At 39.9% G+C, this 19,893-nt stretch overlaps 1 protein-coding gene across 5 annotated transcripts in view; it reads left to right on the top strand.

Annotated features, from left to right (window-relative positions):
- The window catches only part of TUB (TUB bipartite transcription factor), a 135,502-nt gene that overhangs the window by 65,322 nt on the left and 50,287 nt on the right, over positions 1-19,893 (top strand). Inside the window, exon 1 of one of the 5 annotated variants that reach the window (XM_048950034.1) lies at positions 18,222-18,294. The exons of 3 other annotated variants lie outside the window; for them this stretch is intronic. The gene's annotated coding sequence lies outside the window, so the exon portion shown is untranslated. Of the gene's footprint in view, positions 1-18,221; positions 18,295-18,371; positions 18,501-19,893 lie in introns of those variants that run through there. One more of the 5 variants, XM_048950035.1, reaches the window with a different exon arrangement.

Raw genomic sequence — 19,893 nt, 5'->3', positions numbered from 1 at the left:
TTTTAAAAAGATGTAAGGAATTGGTAATAAGCTTCCAAAAATGACTAGCTGGTGATTTCTGATGCAATTTGAAGCCGATGTAATGACGGGAAAAATACCACAAGAACAGCTGCTCACGACTCTTCCCGTAACTGTGCCCCTGTTCTCCCACCATATTCAAGGCTCTGCAGAGGCTGGGGCCGAAAGTTCACTCAGGGGTTTTGCAGCGAAGGCTTTGAGGAAGGAAATAAAGCATCTTATTTTCACTGCACACTGTGCAGTTAAAGAAGCCAGCAGAGTAGATGCAGTAGATATTCAGAGAAACACTGAAGTGACGATGCTCACATGTTTTCTAATGTAATGTTCTTCACAAGTGTTGACCGTACACTTATGGTTAGTAACTGCTAAAAGCCTCCCAAGTCGCAGGGCAAAGAAGCCTCCCTCCTGCTCTGAAACGGCCTGCTTTTAAACCTCTGCTGTGATTTGCACTCTCCCAAAGGAGTTGACTCATTTTTTGGTTTACAGGGAGCTAACTCCAGAGTTCAAAGTAGGTCTTTGCAAATCTTGTGGAATGTGCTCATTTAAAATATCTTCCAGGATCCCCGAAATGCATTCATCTGGGAAATGGGAATCTGAATGTGTATGTGGCTGGCATCATGTTTGAGAAAGTTTTGTTAGTAAATTAGGTCAGAATACCATTTTGTGGAAGTGAAATGCGCAACGTGAGGGAGCAGCCGGGTGTTCGCCTCTTGGAATGCAGATTGCATTTCCATCCTGAAGACGCTGAGAACATTTTAGGTGAATTAATAAAAAATGTTAACCGATTCATTCTGTGTCAATGCTGGCTTTTTCAAGCTGAGGCGGATGAAAGGTTCATTTTATTTATGGAACGTAGGTTGTGGTTTGGATACTTTGTTCTGTATACCTTCTCCTTCTTTTCTGTATTCTGCTTTTGAAACACTAGTAGTCATAGGTTGAGGAGATTTGAGTTTACAGGATGATAATAGTTATGCACATGATTTCACTCGTGACCTTTTTTTATTATGCTCATTTTCTTTGTAGCTTTTAGGAATTCACTTTGAAGTTTTAAGCTTGTGCTTAGAAATTGAAGCTATAAACAGTCACTACTTATTTATTTGCAAGGTGAAGGATTACAGTTGGATGAGAATTGTGTTGGAGCAGAGCTGTGCTGTAAATTCATGAATCATGGCAATTAAAGCAGCTAAGAAGGCTTCTGAAAGCGTGATGTATAAACAAGTTCTGGAACAGAGATGTGCTTGAAGATGAAGGGTGCCCCACGCTTGTTGCTATGTGTTTATTTGCTGTAATGTCTATCTGAAAGCATCAGTACTGTGAGGGCAGCAGCACAGGTGAGGTGCTCACCCTCTCTGCGAGGTGCAGTTTGTGATTGCGAGTGCATCGCAATGCAGGCGAGCTCTCAGCTGCCTCCCATGGGGAATGGCATCGATAATTTATGAGAGCTGTTTTTTCTAAAGAAAAGGGTACAGAGAGCATGTGTCTGCTCTGCTCTGAATTAGGCTGTCTTGCCTCACGTTTTTGAGCTGTATAAAAGTAGCCTAGTTGTGTGCTGTTAAGACATTTAAGACAGAGCTGGGGGTCTGTGCTCTGATATAGGATATAACCGTAATACTGCACAGAGCCTCCAGTTGAGATCAAAGCCCTGTTAGGCCCAGTGTCAAGGTAAGGAGCTGTACAAGCATGTCGTCAGCAGCGATTGCTACCCTGATTCTGATAGCTGAAATCAACTGGGTGGAAAAGAGAGGAGAGGATAATAAAGTATCACTTCGGTTTTGCCAGTGAGGGAAATAAAAAGACCAGTGGAAGTTGTAGGGAATTGGCTGAAGTGGAAATGGGACAAGGCTCAAGGGAGATCAGCGCCTGAGCTGGGAGCGAAACACTCATCCTATCAGTGTGCTAAAGGGGGATTTCAGTTGGAGGGTGAGACTGAGGGGGCTTTTCCATCTCTCCTAGGGTGTGCTCTGCACTGTGTGATAGACAGTGGCTCCCCAGCTGTCCTATAATATTTTGACCTCTGGCTACGTTTACAGTATCGATATCCAGATTGAGAGTAAAACTCATTTCATAACAGGCCAATGGGCCTCTGGTAGTGACAATCATTTGCAGATTTCTGGCAGTGACAATCATTTGCAAGCCATCTGTGCCAGATTTGGATTGCAGATGGAAAATGGCTATGAAATGTTATATCTCCTCTTGCAGCTCACCGAGTCAGACGATTTAGACTCTTATGCCTGAGGCTTTTTGGACTTCCCTTAAAGCTGCTTGCATTTAGACATGTAAGCAGCAGCTTTTCTGGAAGATGGCACTTTCTATTAGTAACTAAAAATTGCTGTTCCAGAGAGCTGGATTCTTTTCACACTTCCTCCTCATTGCTCTTCCCCTCATACTGATGGCTTATTTTCCAATCATTTTCTTCTTTCTGTTGTTTCTCTTTATGGACAGACCTCTTTTTGCCGTTTTTTCCCTACACCTTGTTGTGCTCACTTCTTTTTTTCTTGTTTTATCTTATTCATGATGATAGAATTCTGTCTTGCCCGCTATATGGTACCTGCAGAAGATCTTCTCTCTAAATATCTTCCCTTGAATTTGTTGCTGTGTGCTATATGATGGTCTGTCTCAGACAAACAGGTGGCCGTGGGGAGCTGAAGAATTGTTCTCTCACCTTCTGCAGCCTCTTCTATGACACAGTAACAGGATAATGCCAGCAAGTCCAGAGGGCTCTCAGCTGAGAATATGGCATCTCTCCAGGCTCTGTTATCTTATGGATCTCGGTAATATTATGCAGATGTACAGCAAGTGAGTCTTCAGTCTGAAGAATTGTCAATGTAGAAGGCAGGTGCAAGGGAAGGACATGATGTATGTGCAAAAAGATTGGGGTCACCATTGATGTAATTACTGCTCTCATTTTTCATACAGATGTATGATCATCAGCTGCTTTTGTCTGTTCTGATCTTGAGAAAATAAGAAGGAAGAGAATAGTGACTTAAGTAGATAAAGCTCTCCCAGAGAAGGCTATATAGAGCATGAAAAGGTCACTGCTTCTACCAGCACAAGAACTATGCAGATCTTGGATGCTGACTCTGACAACTCAAGTGACCAAGTCATTCTTTCATGAAATTGAGTTTTGTCTTGAGTTCTGAGTTTACCAAAATTTAGCCTTGAACTGCAGATTTTAGTGGGTATCTCATGGTTCCTTTTGAGATGCAACTCAATATTTTAATTCATAATTAATATAACTCATTTGACATAGCTAATGAAATCACAGGATGAAGATTTTAGTGGTGATTTTAAGTGTAATCACAGTTCTAACTACCTGCAGGTGAGGAATTATGAGGTGAGGAAATACCTTGATTAACTACAAATGATGTCTAAGTTGGAAAGTGAAATACAGTATTTGATCCATGTTTAGGGAAAGCAATAAAACAGGTTTGTCTTTCAGATATGCTATCAATTTGAAAGCAGAATGAATGAAGCTGAAGGCTAAGTGTTTCCACTCTTGGTGTCTGTGTTATGTCAAGAAGTGCAAGGAAAATTGATCTCACTTATTTCTAGAGTGATTCGTTGCTAATTCATACTAGTAGTCCAGCAGCATTTTCAATTGACTACAGTAATAAAAAATATACTGCAAGGTGTTGCAATTCTCTCTTCCACAAATCTGGGGAAAGTGTTGGATGTACTGTAGAATGTAACAGATAACTTGTCTGGATGATGATTTGAATTAACTTCTTAGGTTGGTTTGAGTAGCAATTCAGAAACTAAGACGCTCAGTGTACCTTGGAAAGCATCCCACCAATTCTGGCTGATATAAATGCCAAGACTCAAGCCAGGAGAATGATTTTCCTTTAAATAAGCTTTTCCAGACCTAGGGATAGTGTGAAATCTCACATGCCTGTCCCAATTTTAGGTTAGGTATGTGGGGAAATAATACATCTTTTGGGGCACTGCATCTGTAGAGCAGTGTTAGGTAACATTAAAGATGTCTGTGCACACCAGTGAGTCAGAAGCTGACAACTGATTATTCAAAGATCCTGGATTTTAAATCTCTGTGCTGGCTGTGGCTGTAGATTTAAAAAGTGGAGTACAGGAGAGAGTCGTTGAGCTTGCCCTTGAATGACACTGGTTTTGTTTTATTGCTTGTCCTTAAAGTAGAGCTGGGATGCATCTGCACATCATTTAATCTGTGCAAAGATTTAGACATGGAGAACTCAGTAGCTTTGGTCGGTGGAGAACCGGTTAAATTCTTTCCTTCAGTGTTTGATCTCTTTGGTATGTCCATGCTGCATACTGCAGTGCAGTAGAGAGGCACTTGGGCAAGCTGCATGTGAGCTGCCACAGATATTGAAAGCCATACGACGTCAAACATGCAGAAGGGATTTACTCCTTTGAGGAACGAGGCAGTTCCATCTGTGATGAGCTATGGATTACTGTAAACTGTTTCCAGCATGTGTGTTAGGTTGTTTACAGCTAGTTCAGTGTCTACTACAACAGAGTTTACAATGTAGATGTAACTGTTAATTTAAAATTGATTGGCTGTTTTCATGTTAAAATGTTAATTTTTGACTTATCATTCCCTACCTACTCTAGCTCTGGCTTTCTAAATTATGAAGTTAATTCTTGGATATATCAGCTATAGTTATATTAATTACAGAATGCTATGTTTGTGCTTAGAGAAACTGAGCCATCAAATCAGTGCAAAAAAAGTCTAATATCATGGCATTGCTTCTTGTTTGAGACATCTTGGAAGGTGCTTTTTAAATCTGGGCTACTAAATGATATAGAGAAGTACTCTGGCACTATTGACACAGATAGGAAACATAGGCTTACTTACTTTGGCTTAAATATGCTCCATAGATCTGAAGATCATTAAAAAAAAAAAAGAAAAGATTAAAATGGGATGAATGGTTCTTCCTTTGTCCCTTCTTTCCCTTTTTCCTTCCGGTTTTTATTCTGATTTTGCTTCACTTTTTGCTGTTTGTTTTAAATTTAAAGCACTGTTTGTGAGGCTTTGCAAAATAGAGGTTGTGCTAAATAGTACTGGAAGGGAAAAAGAGTTCTTCCATTCTGTGCATCCAGTGTCAGAGTGATTTCCAATATTACTCTGTTGGAAACATGTGATACTGATGTTTGCATTGCCTGGAGAGTGGGATGTGCAAGTTCAAGTCCCTGCCTGGGGTGTTTCCTTCATTAGGAAGGTATTTCTAATGCTCTGGATGAGGGCCTGGACTTTCAAGTTACTTCTTGCTGCAGGTTTAGTCTGTTCTTCCATTTTTTGCCTCAGAAATTTTACCCACAAACTCTGGAGGTCGTGGAGTTTACAAGATACAGATTTGGTGAACTGGCATTCATCTTTCAAAGACTTCTGGACAAAAACCTACTGAATTCTGGAGTTGCCATGAGAGGTTTTATTGCTTCGAAAACTGGAAATAAAATGAATAAGTTATAATCTCTGAAAGCCATTATTGCACTGAACTAATATAAGCAATAACAAAACTCCAGTAATCTGCTGAATTCTGCTAAACTATAAACTTTTTGAAATAGTAGAGTTGTGTTTTTAGCATTGGGCTGTTGCAGGCTTACAAGGGATGGAGAGTAGTAATACATGGTAAGTGCTGAAGAGTTTATGAGTGGATTTTCGTGAGTGCTGAGATAGCTCTGATTCTCTGCTCCTTTCATTTCCTGATCACTAGCCTCTTTGATAATGTGAAGCTTCTGTTGAAAATGCTTAATGTGGTGGATAGAAAAGAGAGGAGAATGACTACTGAGATGCTTAGTCAAAAATTCAAAAAACAGCATATAGCACATTGCAGACTTTATGTGTTGTTTGACAAGAATAGCTTGTTCCCATCTGAAAAAGTTAAACTTAAGATGCATTGGAGACATGGAAGTTTTTACTGCATTACACAATGAAACGTAAATATACCCAATGAACAATGCTAGGAGCTCTCAAACTAATTCTCTGTGCATTGGAATGAAAATTCAGCGCAAGGATTTTAGTTTACAGCCAGCTCTGAGGTATTGCATTTGCTATGGTCAAGTGCTTGGATTAATGATGCTAAACATCAGTGCATAATGCAGTAAATAGCAATTAGAAGGAGGAAGTTGTGTAAGATTTTACTTTTCACTTTGTACTTGATGACTCCTATCTATTTTTCCATCAAAATGGATGTGATGTTGTTTCCTTATTCTTTCTATTTTCACTCCGTTAAAGTAGGTCTACAATGAACAATGATTGATTTACCGTGAGTCATTCTCCAAGTTGATTATTTGGTTAAATGAAAAGCATTTGTTTTCTTTTTACATTACAATATGTCTACCTCTGTATTCTAGTGATACTCAATAAGGAAACTTATTCATCTTGTTTCCATTTTGTTTTTTTTCCCCTTTTGTACCTGGAAATTGGTTCTGTAGCCTGGACTGTCAAATATCTGGCACTGTTTTTGGGGAGGGCCATACATGTGCCTCTGGGGTAATGTCTGGACATAGTATGGGTTGAGTCAGAAATTCAGTGGCTGTATTTCCTTATAATCTTCCATATCTTTTACAGTTATATTTTAATAATCTTCTAATAACCTTTTAGTAATCATAAAGCAGATAAATATTTCAGGTCTGTTCTCGCGTTCAGGAACTCTCACCGTACTCATTTCTGAAATAGATTTTAGGTTCAAATGGAAGTCCTTCTGTCAGCACATGGACACAGGGGAGAGCAGATGTTCCCTGGGGGGCTGCATGGTTTGCAGACGTGCATGGCTTCAGCCATGCAAACAGGCAGTCACTGATCACCACCCCGGTCGCTGTTGTAGTAGGGCTTGTAAGCACAGCGTTCTCCCACTTTGCTGCAGGTAAAGCTAACAGCATGAGTGCTGGTAACAGTACAGTGCTACCCCAGGATGGCAGACACTTCTGAAGGGTCACACAGAGGAGGCTGTTGCTGCCTATGCATTGCTGGCTTGCTTGTGCCAGCCTGCTTTCTTTCCGTAACTCCTGGGCTGAACTGTGCATCATCCTGTGCTGGATCCTGAAAACTGGAGGAGATACAGCTATCAGAATCTGACACAGCAAAGCTGAATGATGTTGGATGGGTGATCCTGCAAGCTGAATGGCTCACCTTACAACCTTCAATCCTCGAAAAAATACAAACTCTAGTTATGAATGAAAAACGTGCAAGTAAGAGAAATTACATGCTACGTTGATTCAGTGTTTTTGTGCAGTGGGCAAGTTGTGTTCCATCAAGAAATCAGGAGATATACCTTCATACGTATGTGAGAGGAGCTGAAAAGTACTGATCAGCCTTTTTTTCACTTGTTTATTTATCTATTTGTGGTCTGATATTTAAAATGATCCTTTCTGCCTTACTGAAATGCATTTAGAAATATCCTCCCTCAGTGCCAGAAGTGGTTTAATTACATCTGATACAGTTAAAAAGGCCTCTCCAGCTACGCCAGATAGAGCTTCCCCTGTCTCAGAGTACATGTGCGTGCTGATTTTTCCCACAGTTGCCACCTCTTGCTGGCCTGCACCCGGTGGATTTTGGTGTGGCTGTGGCTTGTGAGCTCAGTGTGGCAGTGCCTCAGCAACCCGGGTGTGCTGTGACAGGTGCTGCAGTAATCCCCCTGTCCCTTGTCCACCTTCACAGCCGGCGTTTTGGGTGTTGTTCTGGAACATGGTGCAAAGGCAGAGGCACGTTACCTGCATTGTGGAAGGGGATCCTGCACATAGAGCAGTGTGGATTTTCCAGGATGAGAGATCAGCAGCAAGATCAGGAAAGGAATTATATTTCATTTATCTTCTCCTTCCTTCTTGCTTCTAAAGCGGATTATCTTTTTTATTGCTTTTGTTTTTGTCCAAGTGAGGATTATGAGGATTATGCATGTGCAGACAGGAACAAATGAAATGCAGGATGTTTTTATCATGTGTTTGGGTTGGAAGGAGTCTTCTGCGTGTATCAGGTAGTCTGAGGATCAACACAACTTCTGAAGGCAGGATTACTCTAGCTGTTGTTCATAATGTCCCTCTGCGTTAGTTCTCATTACTAATACTGTTGAGTTGAGGCCGTTGAGGCTATTGGAAGTCTCTGGCTCTGCTTAGCCACCATTCTTTTCATGAAACCTGTTGGACACGGTGCTTTTTGTAGGCTATGCCCCTCTTTAATTTCAGTGGAAATCAATCAGCTGGAGAAAAAAAAAAGTACACATGATGAGTGCATGCCTTACTTCCTTAAGGAAAGAGACATAAATCTTGATGGACAGGGGGAGAACTGTCAGTGAAAAAGCTGGAATTTTGAATGTCTGATCAAATTCTATTGCAGAACCACTGTGGAATGAGAGTTCTTCTTAAAACTTGCAGAGATGCACTTGCTCACTGCCTTCTGCCTTTATGCCAAATCATAAAATCATAGAATGACCTGGATTAAAAAGGACCACAATGATCATCTAGTTTCAAACTCCCTGCTATGCGCAGGGAGACCTATTTTTCACAGGAAACAGGAGAAAACCTGAATACTGCTCAAACAACTGAATGTTTTGAATGTAATTCTACTTGCGTGGCGTGATTTGCTTCCTGTTGAAGAAACCAGCAACAAATCTGGTAATCATATTTCTGTCTGCATTTTGCACACACTAAACTGAACATGTTGCCCAAGCTGAGCAGTGTTTGCTTACAAGGCTCTGCATGGTGCTTTGGTCCCCAGGGGAGACTGCTTTTGTTATAATTGTTGCCAACAAGCATTATAGTGGGTGGAGTAATTAAAATGGCAACTTTGGTCACATATTAAAAAATATATATATGAAAAGGACGGTGAGAAGCCCTTGCCTGCAATGCTTCACAGCTGATTTCATTGTACCGGAGCGTCTTTGTTCATCAAAAACTCTTTGTCTTATTCTTCCACTGCTTGCTTTCAACAGTTTAAACACAAGCTTAAAACAGCCTGGATGTGTATATTTTACTGTCCTTTTGGTATCCACAAAAAAACACCGTGAGACTTTGCTGTTCTGTTTGTCAACATCATCTTTCTTAATCAGTTAATCTGATCTGCTTTGGCTGCTATCTGTTTAGTTACACAAAACCAAAGATGGTTTATCTCTAGGCTTTTTAAATGACACACTGGAGCAAATGCAATTACACTTGTTTCCTTTGTTGGAAAATGGAAAACACAATATCCAATACCTGTCCTATCTTGAATTACCTCAGGACCTGTGTCTGTCACACTTAACCAAATTTGCTACAAAGAGCAAGGCTTGTAGACCTGATCTCTCTCTACAGCTATGCTGTTTCTAAGATTAGAAGTAGAGATGGTTCTATATGAATTTCTTCTTAATTAAAATATTTGGGCTGGGAAACACTTTGCACTTTATTCTAAATCTGTAGAAAGTGCCATTTGCAAAACAACTTGATTCTGGTTATTCTTTTATCTTGAAGCAAGATGTAAACACTTAAGAAACAGTGCTTCTCACGGCATAATTGAGTACTGATGATTTGCTTAAGGTCTGTTTCCTGTCTGAATCCACAGGTTGAAATTCAGTGTAGGACTATTATTTATTTAAAAAAGAAAAAAAAAAAAATCCAAACAACAACATGAAAGGGAATAAGAAACAAGGAAACCCAAACTCAGTGACACCCCATCTTCTGCATGTCTGAACTAGGCTTTAAAAAGGAGAATTTCTTTGTTCCGTGTATTAAGAAAAATATCAGTAGATCTTCCTATGTTATTTCTGACTAACAAACTTAGCTGTCTTTCTGTGGTTTCGTAACATGCCCTCATCTCACTGACAAGAGAAGAAGAAGGCAAGGGGAAGAATTTTTGTCAAACTGGTAAATGCACAGCAGTGCTTTCAGTATCTGTATTTAGCACGAAAACACTCATTGAAACTGCAGATTTTGCTCTCCACTTTGTTTCTAGGAACTGACAAATGTACAATTTGCAGTCCTATGTAATTATAATCTGATTCTGGAGAACTGTAATTTCTACCCGTATCTAGAAATATATCATATGAGCGTGAGTTTTCAGTATACTGTGTGTGGGGATTAATGGCACAACTTTAATGAGAATTGATGCTTAATTCCTTGGATATCATGCTGATATTGTTTATGTTTTTGGCAGGTGAAATTTCTCTGAAAATGTGTAGCGTTAAAGGACTGACAAAGTGTGCTGGTGGTTTATGTGATAGCTCTTTCTTCATTTATTTAAAAAAACCCAACAAACAACTAAGTTGGACTCACCATTTGAAATGAAATTATTTTGCAATGTCTTATTTTAAGGAAATGCCTACTCTTTTTGCATGTGAGTGTATGTGCAAATCTTGGAAACGATCAGAAAAAAACATCTTGCTCGTTTTCTCTTGTTTTCCCCTCTGCCTTGGTTTGTAAGTGTTGGAACTGATGAATATTTGACACATAGTTTACAGACCAAAGATAAAAGTGAAGAATTTCTTATCAGCCAGTTTTTGGTGATCAGAATTTTACATACAAGTGAGTGTTTCTTTTGTAAATACGAGCACGCTTAGCCATTTGTACAGCCCTCTGACTCCAACAGCAATATTAATGCCCAGCAGTAACGAGTTTTCTCAATCCACGCAGTATCAGAACTCTGAAGTTAAGCAATGTGCATGTATCAGAGAGTGAAAATGATGTTCTGGAGTCTGAAATACATCGCTTGGGGGGACCTATGGAAAGCATCACACAGTATCACTCAGACTAACTTCCTGCCACAGTCTGTCCCACAGTTTTTGCTGGTAGCACATATTTTCTTGCATATTCTTCATTTGTGTTGCAGTGCAAAATTTTGTCTTGAAAGATTGCTGTATCAATTAACTGCCCATCTGTGCAATATTTGAGTCATACCAGTGAATGATGGTAGTTTTCCAAAGTGTCTTAAAAAGGCAGTAGTAGTTTTCTAGATTTTATACATATAGTTTAGATTTCCATTAACTATTGCAATTTTCTGAATGAACAAATAATTTTTAGGTTGTATTTTTTGTCACAAAGTTTTGGTGATAGGAGTGGGAAATTTAAATGGTCTTGTTGAGATCTGTTATCATCCTGTAGGGTTGAACAAGAACTCAGGATTGCTTTTTCTTCTTAATTTTGTTCTCTTCAGTACAATTTCATATCATCTACCTGGACTTCTTTGAGACATTTGATTTGGTCCCACATTGCATCTCTAAACTGGACAGAGGTTGATTTGAAGACTGGAGTATTCAGTGGATATTGAATTGGCAGGATGGCTACAGCCAGAGGGTTGTGCTCAGTGGCTCTCTGTCCAGGCGAAGGTTGGTGACAAGTGGTATCCTCCAGGGTTCCACCTTGGGGCTAGTGCTCTTTAACATCTTTGTCAGCCCTCTAGATGACAGGTTTGAGTGCACTTTGAGCAAGTTTGCTGAGGACACGAAGCTGAGTTGTTGCAGTTGATAGATAGAAGGAAGAGATGCTGTCCAGAGGGACCTGTACAAATTTGAGAAGTGAGCCCACATGAACCAAGTGAGGCTCAACAGTCGCAAGCCCAGTGTGTTGCACTGGGGTTGGGGCAATCCCAGGCATGAGTGCAGTCTGGGAGAGGAACTCATTGAGTACAGCGTGGTGGAGAAAGACTTATGGCCTCTAGTGGATGAAAAACTTGATGTGAGCCAGCAGTGCGCTTGCAGTCTGGAAGGCCAGTTGTATCATGAGCTGCATCAGAAGAGGGGTGACCAGCAGGGAGAAGGAGGAGATTGTCCCTCTCTGCTCTTCTCTCCTGAAGCCAGGCCTGGGGCTCCCAGTACAAGAAAAACATGGAGCTGTTGGAGTGGGTCCAGAGGAGGTCACAAAGATGAACGAAGGGCTGGAGCACCTCTCCTATGGAGACAGGCTAAAGGAGGTGGGCTTGTTCAGCCTGGAGAAGAGAAACCTCAGGCGAGAACTTATTGCAGCCTTCCACAACTTATGGGGGGCTTATTTAAAAAAAAAAAAAAAAAAAAAAGTGACTCTCTAGCACAACAGTTATAGGATAGGGAGGGAATGATTTTAAATTAAAAGAGGAGATACTTAGATGAGGAAATTCTTCACTTAGAGGGTGATGAGACACTGGAACAGGCTGCCCAGAGGAGCAGTGGATCCCTGGAGGCCAGAGTGGGTAGCCTGAGCTAGTGTATGGCAAAAAGGGATATGCTGGGTGGGAATGCTGAGACTATCCTTTGATGCTTGATTTCCAAGGTGAAAGGCATATCTGGTGCCTGTTGGCTAAAGTTGTGGAACACAATTTCTTAATCATCTTAAAGACCCAAAAAATCTAATAAGGGACACTTATTTTATTGACCACACTGTAGTTTGACAGTTTTCTGTTTTACATTTAATTCCACTTTCTATCTGGTTATCTTGCAGGCAGGGTGTTTTTGTCAACCCCTTCCAGTTCTCCAAGTATAAGAATTCCTGAGTGGAGGGCAAAAAAAATGGGTCGGCTCAGGAGTTTAATTCATGTGCTCACTGATGAGCATCCTTGTTTGCATGAGAATCTTTGAATGGTTTCCAGCACGCTGGTTCGTGTATCAAAAATTAGAAAAGATTGCATGTTTCATTTCTTTTGAAATTGTCTCTGAATGTTATTGACATTGTAATGTTTTAGACAGAAGTGAATACTTATGTCTCATTTAGAATAATTCAAAAAAGAAGGCAGGGGAGGGAGAATAGTCAACACTCACAATCTCATTACTGTGTGTTGTTTTTCTTTTCTATGATTGCATTAATACCTGGAGGACCATCAGAAAAGAGTCTTCCTTTGTGAGAAGACTGTATGTGCACACAGTGCAAAACAGTTTTCTGTCTCCAGTAGTTCTTCATTATAAGTCAAAATCCCAGCCTTATGAAGCCTTATGTTTATACACATGCAGCTTTTCATGCTAGGAGAAATTAATGGGAGCACTTTCATGAGACTGAATTAACGTGGTTCAGGATCAGGGCTCAAATATGTGGCTCAGGCTGTATTGAATACCCTCATCTGCATAGACTGCTGTTAGAAATAAGGAGTTTGTTTCCACTGTTGTGTACATAAACCTAAACCAGGTGGTGCTCAGTACTTTTGCCAGCCAATGATATCTTACAAATCTTGGAATATGTACGTGCTCAGGCACCAGGATCTGATGAACTCATTCTTCCACTGGGAAAATGGTCCAGTTTTGGCAGGCTTTTCTATTTTTGCTGAGATTAATTACGGAGAATTAACTCAAACCTAAATGGGAAAAATCCAAACCAAACAGAACAAAAACAACAACAAAAAAAAACAACACTTGCCTTCTTCAGTTCCAGTTAGGAAAAAGTGAGGAAATATTGTGTCTCAGGGTTAGTGTTTTATCTTCAGATTGTGTGTATTCCCTCAGAAACTCTGATCTATAGAAACTGTTACAGCACCTGTAACAAGGAAAAAGGAGCCTGGCCATTTCTCTCCACTAAACACGTTGTATCAGAGATGTAATTCTTGATGCATTTTTCTTTAGTTTTGGTTGTTAGAGCAGCTAAGAGCAACTAGCTTGCCTCTTTCCCCTTTACACTTTCAATAAATTGACGATTTATTTTTACTGTGCCTTTAGAAATCTGTTAAATACATCTGTATCTTTTTCTTGTTCTATATGCATGGGTAGGCAGTGGGAGATGTTAGGGAGCTGCTGCGTTAATGAATTGCCTCAGATACCTCATTCTGCATATTTGTACCTGTGTTTACTTGCTTACTGCACAAAGTTCTTACTGCATCCTGCAGAACGTGATTGGGATTATTGTTTTCCTCATTAAGCACTCCAGGAACTAGTATTATTTTAAAGTAACCTGGCCATCCACTCTTCCCTTAGGTGTTCTTTTCATTACCAGCAATTTACAGCTGTGTGCTATCCTATCATGTCTTCAAAATTGCAGAGAATGAGTGTACAAATACTTTTTCAACTGATCTTTCCAGGACAATAGAGGCAACCCTGTAGTTTGTGTTATTTAAAACATACAATGTGCTTTAGGGACCATTAATGGCTTTACTCTTGTTAGATCAGTTCCTGGCTTCTTAGCATCCTTAGTGAAGGCTGTCAGCCTAGTCATTTTAAACACTAAGCTATAACTTCTTTTTCCCAGGGACTGCAGTTTTGTACTTGGAAGTTTAATACTTTTCTGCTTGATCCCAAATCAGATCTCATTAATACAAAGCAATATCTACAGCATTTTAGATCTCTTGCTGTTTTCCGCAGCGCTCAGATTCTGTTGGGCATACTGCCTTTGGCCAAGGCTTAGTTTTATATATATATATATATATATATATATATATATATCTCCTGTAATATACGCTTCTTCCAATATGTATTTATCTGACTGGTGATCTTCCCTTCCCTTCCCTTCCCTTCCCTTCCCTTCCCTTCCCTTCCCTTCCCTTCCCTTCCCTTCCCTTCCCTTCCCTTCCCTTCCCTTCCCTTCCCTTCCCTTCCCTTCCCTTCCCTTCCCTTCCCTTCCCTTCCCTTCCCTTCCCTTCCCTTCCCTTCCCTTCCCTTCCCTTCCCTTCCCTTCCCTTCCCTTCCCTTCCCTTCCCTTCCCTTCCCTTCCCTTCCCTTCCCTTCCCTTCCCTTCCCTTCCCTTCCCTTCCCTTCCCTTCCCTTCCCTTCCCTTCCCTTCCCTCCCCTCCCCTCCCCTCCCCTCCCCTCCCCTCCCCTCCCCTCCCCTCCCCTCCCCTCCCCTCCCCTCCCCTCCCCTCCCCTCCTTCCTGAATGAAATGTTTAGATAATTGATTTTCTAGTTGTGTCCAGCTTGCTGTCTACGAAGACCCCCAGCCCCATTCAGACAGACAGTCCCCAGCTTGTGTTGTCTCAGTGGTTGTTCCTTCCCAGATCGAGGGCTTTGACACAGATGTTGTTTCTTGTGTGTTCTACGTTGATTTGCTGGGAAGAAGTAAAAAAAAAAAAAAAAAAAAAAAAAAAAAAAGGATGCTAAAAAGTTTTTTGTTCTTTTTAAATCCCCAAAACAGAACTGTTGGATAAACAGAATTAAGTGCTGTAGATCTTAATGTACCATGAACATTTAGATAACCCTAACAGGACCAGCAGTTCAGAAAGGTCTCATTCATTTACTGATTTTTAATTAGGAAATTAGTGTGCTAGACAGGATTAGAACAGAAAATAAAGCATTTGGTTCTGTAATTATTTGTGCAACTACAAATTCAATTTCTGCTTTCAGCCATCTGCCCTGCAGGCATTACTTTTGCTATCATTTGAAACATTGCCACTCTGCATCTTCTTGTGTTTTGTGACTGATTCAGTGCTGGTAATTCTAATAAAAAAACATATCCGTACTCCTGTCCCTTTTTCTCTTTTGCATGTTTATATGGCCCAGGAAAGAAGGGGCTTATTTTATCACAGTGACAGTAGCTGAAGGTTCCATTCTAGATCAGATAATTGAGCAGCCACTTTGGGGTCAGAAAACCTTTATTATTCTTAGCTAGAGGAAACCTTACAGAGTTTCAGGATGGTGTTGTTTTTGTTTTTAATAAGTCTTTGGTTAGGATGTGTATCTGTTATAATATTGTTCTGTAGCACATATCTAGTTCTATTCCAAGTATTTAATGTGCAGTAAGAGATGTCTGGACAATTCAACATATGGCATACATGGGAGAACAGATCTCATTTTATGTGGGCTTGCGGGTTTTGGGGTTTTATACTTTGCTGGCTTGCTGGTGGGGAACTCGTGGAATGTCAGTGGTTTGAGGAACCTGTATGCCATTCCCTCTGCAGCATGACTTGTGTCTGCAGGTTCCTTGGCCACGTTGGTGGACACGTACAGGAGCATTTCGTGACAGTAACATTACCCAGAGTAGTTGGATTTTATTGAACTACTGTGATCTTATGGAAGCATGGAGATTACAGAGAAGTGTAATCAGCTGAACGTGACAGATGGTATCTTGTAAGTCAAGTGCTGTTTCTCTGCATGCTTTAGCTTCATGTCTGCAGAGACTATGTAATGTTCAAAAGGCACATTACACCCATTCATGTACTTCTGAGTCAGCCTTATTCTATAAGATCCCATAACCTACTTCACTTGACACAGCAACATATTGGGTTTCTTCGCTGCAAGACTGCAGTATAGTTTAGTGTTGTACATGGGCTACTATTACCCCATTATCCAAACTCTCAACTTTTTATAAGCTCAACTGTTTGTTTCAGGAGTTCTCCCTGACTATGTTTGCATATCTTGCTTGTACGAAGGTCCCTGATTTCACATGGAGTTTTGGAGTGCTGCTGTTAGCAAAGTATTGTCATGAACAAGCAGTAAAGGAAAATGCATGGGTGACACTTTTAAACAGTATATGAAAGTTCAGTAGTCGTATGAATATTTGTTAATACAGGAACTTTTCTCATTACAGTTAAGTGCTGAACTGCAGAGATATGATAGATATGATTTCAGACCTCTGTGCTAATAAAACATTATTGTCTTGGAAAATCCTTCTCTGTAAGGCAGCGTCAGGAAGAAAGAAAGCATTGCTTCCTTTGGCAAAAGCAACATCTGCTTTACAGTGTCAGACTTCTTCTAAAAAAAGAAGTAAATAAATTAATGACTACATACATCCTGCAGATTTTAATTAAAAACATCTCTTGTTTGTTCTTTTTGCTTGCAGTGGCTTACTGAAATGTGAGCAGTTTGCACATTCAGTGAAAGAAGTTGAGTCGCTCTCTGTTAAATGTATTTGGATTAAGGCTTTTGCTATTTTATTTAAATTGAAATCAAGCAATGTGTAGTTAAAGGAAAATATAGCAAGCAAATTGAGGAGCTTCACATAATGGTTTAAATGGTTTAAAAACTTAATGGTAAGCTTTTGTCCTTAAAACTTCTGGAGTTTCTTTCCAAAAGATTTTTAAGGAAAACAGATTATGAAGAGCTTGGGATACTAAGATAAACTAAGTTCTTACATTTTTGTCTTTGTTATGATATGCAGTGCTTTAGGAAGCCTGTTTATTTTTGTGTAAATTGAATTTTATGTTGTAACTGTCTCAGTAAAATAGATTTTGGTTTAAAAAGTGTGTTAAAAAGTAATGCTTTGACAAGGTGATATTTCATTTATAGTTCCCTTTAGAAAACAGGATGGGGGATGTTTGAATCAAATGCCATGTATAATATTTGAAAATATTGCTATCTGTTTTATGGATCTTGGACCACACTTTCAACTTGAATCTCTATAATATATAGCTGTAGTCTTGCAAACTTCTTAAGCCCAACATCCAGTAAGTTCTCAAGGGTAAGTAGCTTGAGTTTGAATATAGATGGATGAGTCTTCTCTGAATCGTTATCTACAAGGAAATATATACAAGCTATGATTTGTTAACTGAATTTGGAATAGAATGTATTGCTGCAAAGCTGGAATACTGTTTTTAATATAATACACAGTGTAAAATCACTCTTCCTTACAAATGTTGTTTAAGCCATGGCCAAGTTGCTAGGTGAATACATGATAATTGGTCAAATAGAAGGGAAAGTGCAGCTTGCTGGATCTTCAGGATGCTTCAGCACAAATTGCTCACATGTATATATTCTCTTCAGTAATTTAATTTTCATGAGCTATAAAGTATATTTCCTTATTAAGACTGACTGAGTTTCACGCTGCTACTGGGATTTTCTAGCATCTCACCATGCATGTAGGCAGAATTGTTCTAACAGCCTCATTCTCTACGAGATTATTTCCTGTAGTGATCCTGCCATGTTACAGCTTTGGTTTTCCTACTGTTCTGGGACTTCAGTCTGTGTCCATGTCACTTATTTTGACTATGGAACAACAAAATCTTTGCTGCTTCTGAATTTATGTAAGATGGTCTGGGTCTCCTTGCACACGGCTTATGCTACAGAAGTACTGTTTCTCTTCCCTTCTTCCAAGGGAAAAAGCAATTGGTTTCTGCTCTTTTCAGGAAGGGTAAAGACTCTGCTGCTACTCCTAGACTTTCATCTATTCCAAAGAAATGAAAGGGCAAATCTGCTGTATTTCAGCTCTTGGAGTCTGAAATACCCACCAGAGTGCAAGGAGTACCAGATGCAGACACATTTGCATCTCAGGGTCTGCTGCAGTTGTTTTTAAGGCAGCAAAAGTGAGGGCTTGATGGCATTGCTCCAGAAACTTGTTTGTCCAGAAAGGACAAAGTCACAGCTTTTCAGTGGTTGTGGCATTGGTAATTGTTAAAATATAACTGGTGGTAATTGGATTACTTTTAAGGCCCTGTCTACACTGTGATGGACTCAGAAGAGTGGTGTGGCTGTCTGATGGCAGTAAAGCATTCTAATACAATTCCATCCATCTGAAAGGTGAGAGAATTGATGAACTGTATTCTGCTGAACATTGGTGTCTGTGAAGAAAGCTGGAGTTCAGTTTTAGTGTTGAGCATTGCAGCTTAGATACTGCAGCAAGGGCAAGTGCACATTTACAAAAGGATTGTGGGAAACGACCCAGAACTTGATAAAATATGAAGTCACAGAAAGAAAGACTTGGAAGCTGCAGAAGGCATTTGCAGGTGGGTATCAAGGCATGATGCTCTTGCTGTCAGCTTTGATTATACTTATTCACTTACCAATGTCTTGCAGTAAAAGGGCAATATGGAAGGGTGTTTTCATGTTATGGCATCCACAGCTTTTAGATGGAGATTTGTTTCTTGGTAGTCCTTCAGCATGTCTGATACAGTTGCTTTGCATTCCTGGAATGCTGAATCAATGCATCACAAATCACACTCAATCAAATCACACTCTTCCTCTGCCTGATGTTTGCTGTGGTGCTACTTAAACACCTGTGTTTAAGTTAAGCTGTGAGTAAGGAGATCTGTGGAGCTGTGCTTGTTTAGTTGATCTGAGGTCAGCTTGTTGTGGCTTCCCAGGGAGACCCTGGTGAGGCTTAAAGCAAGTCTGAGGGGATTTCCCTTCTTCCTTGTTCTACACAGTGTGGTGCATCAGGATATGATATAGGAAAGCAGAGGAAGCTACAGACATCCTGAGTGCCCATACACCTTGTCTGTGATAGAGAATTTGGAATTAAAGCTGATCCAGCATAGTACCAAAACCATTATATGCACGTAAAGATGACTACTGAACTGATGCTTTATGGAATGTCTGAGAAGTGTATAAATATCTCATTTAACAAATCTGAGGGCGTCAGCACAGTCTGCTTTATAAAGCAGAATATGAAAGAAGAGATCAGAGTTTTCTCCTTAGCTCTGCAAATGACTGGTGAAGTGGAGCAATATTGGCTCTTGAACTCTCTATTACAGCTGCACATGCATTGCTGCCTCTGCAGTTCTTAGGATCTGTGCTATCATCATTACATGTTTTTGTCTTTTTCTCTAGCATTATCTTAAATGAGAAGGATTTGTTCAGTCCATTAAGCCCAAAAGTTTCTTCTTGGTATCTTTTACTCAATTGTTAGTTCAAAGGTATCTCACTGGGTATTAGTGCAGCCAATATGTATTGTGGTTGTACTAAAACACCTCTGGATAAGCAGATACTGTGTACCGTAGAGGAATATTTGCCTTCTTGTAACTTGTTTCTGTAATTTATCTGATTAAGAATGCTTGGTATAAAGCAGAAGAATTTCTTTTTTTTTTTTTTAATTATGAATAATGCATTGTGTCTACAAGAGACTGCATTATTTCCTTCCTCAGGTTCTTGTACAACATAGTTTCAGTTCTTGGAATGCCAGTCTTGGTAAGAATTAAGAATTGTGTAAATTTTAAAGGCTGATACTACCAGTAGTACTTAATTGCAGATCTTGATGAAGCTGGTGTTGGTAAGATGACCATCTGTATGTCTTCTTAAGCTCTACTACTAGGTTGATTTTTCTCCTAAGGAGTATGTATTAATGCATGGGAAGTCCCCTTTATTTCCATTGTAATATAATTTGGCTTTACATATGTCAGA

This window comes from Lagopus muta, chromosome 6, assembly GCF_023343835.1.
Source record: "Lagopus muta isolate bLagMut1 chromosome 6, bLagMut1 primary, whole genome shotgun sequence".
NCBI classification, from domain to species: domain Eukaryota; kingdom Metazoa; phylum Chordata; class Aves; order Galliformes; family Phasianidae; genus Lagopus; species Lagopus muta.
This window is presented reverse-complemented; position numbering and strand designations above follow the sequence as displayed.